The sequence below is a fragment of the Camelus bactrianus genome, chromosome 4 (assembly GCF_048773025.1).
Source record: "Camelus bactrianus isolate YW-2024 breed Bactrian camel chromosome 4, ASM4877302v1, whole genome shotgun sequence".
NCBI lineage: Eukaryota > Metazoa > Chordata > Mammalia > Artiodactyla > Camelidae > Camelus > Camelus bactrianus.
This window is the reverse complement of record NC_133542.1, coordinates 55,088,735-55,091,969: the sequence shown is the minus strand read 5'-3', so window position 1 is coordinate 55,091,969 and position 3,235 is coordinate 55,088,735.

Below are 3,235 nucleotides of genomic sequence, written 5' to 3'. Positions count from 1 at the left end.
GACACCTCTGAACTCTTGCGGTAACGGCTAACGTGGAAAGTCAGGTGATGCCCAGTGTTGCAGATTCTGTGACTTAACCAAGCTCTGCTACACTGCCAGGGGTGGTAAATATTGGTCCAGCCACTGAATTTTTAACAGGATTTGCCCTAATTTTTCTGTCTCCCCAGCTCCCAGGGGAGTGGGCTGGAGTGGGAGGGTGCTGGCTGCAAAGCACATACAGACCTCTGTTTATTCTTTTCCTTCATTCTGTCCCTTCACCCAGACATCACACACTCCCTGAGCTATTTTCCGCTTGACTCTTTGCTGCAGTCTGTGCACACCATCCTTTCTGACCCGGGTAAGCCTCCCTCATGAGCTCCTGGAGAAACAGGCACATACTGCAAACAACATGTAATTCTCATCCAAAGATCCAAAGCTTTCTGACACCTCTTAAATATGTCCCCAAGATGAATTCCAAAAACTCAACGTTATGCTCACTTTTATTTCTCTACAGGTTCAAGTTGCAAAATTGTCCTCCGGAAAGTTTGGATCAACATACACTCCCACTCCAGAGGTACACACATGCCCCATTTGTCAACGTGATTGGTGAAAAATACTTTCTTCTTGTTTCACTTATCTCTTTGATCAGTAATAAAGCTAAACTTGAAAAAATCTGTTTATTGGTCATTTTTATTTCTTCTTTTGTCCACGCTGTCATTAAATTTTTCTTACAATTGTGAAAAAGTTTCTATGGAGCAAGGGTACTAACTTTTCAATTGTTACAAACATTGCAGCTATTTCCCCCAATATTTGGTGTTTCTCCTCTAATTTTATTTGTGGGGTTTCTCCCCTACATAAATGAATTTTAAATGTTTATACAGTAAAATCTGCCCATCTGTTATAACTTCCGTATTTTTACAAAATACTTAGGAAAGCTCTTGCCATTTCAAAATGATAAAAATGGTTATATATTTTTCTAAATATGGTTACATTTGTTATCTTTATTTACATCGCGTGGAGTTTATTTTGCATAAGTTATTAAGGTAGGGTTTCAATCGTGCATGCGCGGGTAGGTCTGTGTATGTGTAAATGTTTTCCTGAACCATGGCTAGTAGTCCCGGCACCATTCATTGAAGAATGTATACTTGTCCTACTCCTTTGTCTGTTTTGGGATGATATGGTTGAATAGTGAGATTTGCTATCAGAAGGATCTCCCTGGCCGTCCAGGTGGCAGATTGACTCCGAGAGGCCACCTGGATCTGTAAGATGCTCGGCTGTAGCAACAGTGCAGGAGAGCAGGTGAAAGCCGGAATTACAACAGGCAGCAGGGGAGGCGAGGAGGGAAGACTGACAGCTCGCATCGCCTCCCTCTGCTCCCCTATAATCACCTCATCTAAATGTCTTTCCCTGTCTGTAAGCTCATCAACTGTCAGGGGAGGGAATAATTCATCCCAGTAGTTAATCTTGGGGAACCTGGAATGTTACTGCATTTAAAGCCTAACTTCACCACTTACGCCAGCCTTGTGATCTCAAGCAAGTGTCTTAATGTTTCTGGTCCTCAGTCTTCCCACCTGTGAAGTGGGGAGAATACCTATTGCAGAACCCATCATGGAGGATTTAAGGAGCTAAGTCACATGAGCTCTTACCCTGGTGCCTGGCACAGACTGAACTCACTTAGTTAATATTGTTATCAGTTGGTTTTTAAAGAAGACTGTGACCATCAATTTCGCCAGTGGAACAAAACTTCAGTCCTCCCTTTGGATGGGTATGGAGGTCTGAGCCTGAGCAGAGCAGCTGGAGGAGAAGGTGGGACTGGAAAGGTGATGGGAAGGTTTCCAGGTCAAATGGTTGAAGGCGCTGGTCTAGAAAATGCTTTATTTGGGGAACCACTATTCTTTAAGGTACACTTATGCAATAAAGCCTAAGAACGAAGAACCACCATTAGTAAAATCAGTGAGCATATTAATTAATAGTGACAGGTGTTCCCGCCACCCCCCACCCCACGTTGAAACACAACTATTTGTTTATGTAAAACCTTGGTCAGAAGTGGAGCCATAGGTGTCTTTCTTTCCTTCTCACATTTTTTTTGGAGAATGAGGTAACAGCTGTAGTTGAGTGACTCCACCATAGGCAAACCTTTAAAAATTATTTTATGTAATAGTCTGTAATATATCTGAGGTTGTTATTATCATCCCCAACGTCCAGCTGAGGAACGAGAGTTCCACAGAGTTGGTGAGACACAGAGGTAGATCCCAGCGCCGTTCAGGAGACGGGGGGGGGGGGGGGGGGGCTCTCGCCAAGGCAGTCTGAGCCTTCCCCTCCCAGGGGTGGATGGATGTATCAAGGGCTGATGCCTTTAATGTGCAAAGGCCCGTAAGTGACCATCTGCTTGGGTCCAGGCCCACCAGGTAACGTTCTGGTCATTCCTAGCTTCCCACAGACAGGTCTTCTAGAGGGAGAGAATGCTGGCAACCAGGGTATTGAACTCATGGTGAATACACTTCTAATTTTCGTTGTAAATCCATATGTAATACTCTATGGTGTGCTCTGCTAAGCTGTAGTGTATACTAATGTGATAAAATACACATCCCCATCTCAGAACTTATATAATGTGACTCCAGCCCTGCGAGTTGGAACAGCCTCGGGTGGTGGGCTAATCCAGTGTCTAGACCTGCCAGGCCCCTGGCCATAGTGTCCTCCCCATGGCTGTGCCACTTCTGAGACCACCTAACAGCCAGTCAGCCGCCTTTCTCTCGGTACTATTCTGATCTCACCATTCAACTTTTGCTCCAAACCACTGAGCCTCACCAAGCCGCAATTTACTCAACTGTAGAATGGGCACGTTACCTCCAACCTCCAAGGGTGGCTGTGGGAAGCAGATGAGATAAAGCGTCCCGACAGCCAGCAAGGCCCCTGGCTTCCCATCTTGCCCTTCCTTCCCTGACACAGACCCTCACCCTTCCTTTGTTGGCCCACTCCCAGCAGTGCCTCCCCAGCCTCCCAGCTTTTGTCCCCATGCCTGCTGGCACTGTGCAGATACGCTTCTCCAAACTCCTTTAGCTGCGTGGAGGAGCCCTCACTCCCTACCCCTGACCTGTAAACACAGTGTTCATCCTTTACCCAGTGGGCTGTGCATCCTTGCCGCCGCATGTCTCCCGCTGGTTAGAATGCCTTCCTCTTCTCTGCCTGATGAGCTTCGAGGCATCTTTTGAGTCTTAGCGCTCCTGCCACGTCTCCTTTAATGCCTCCCCAGGCT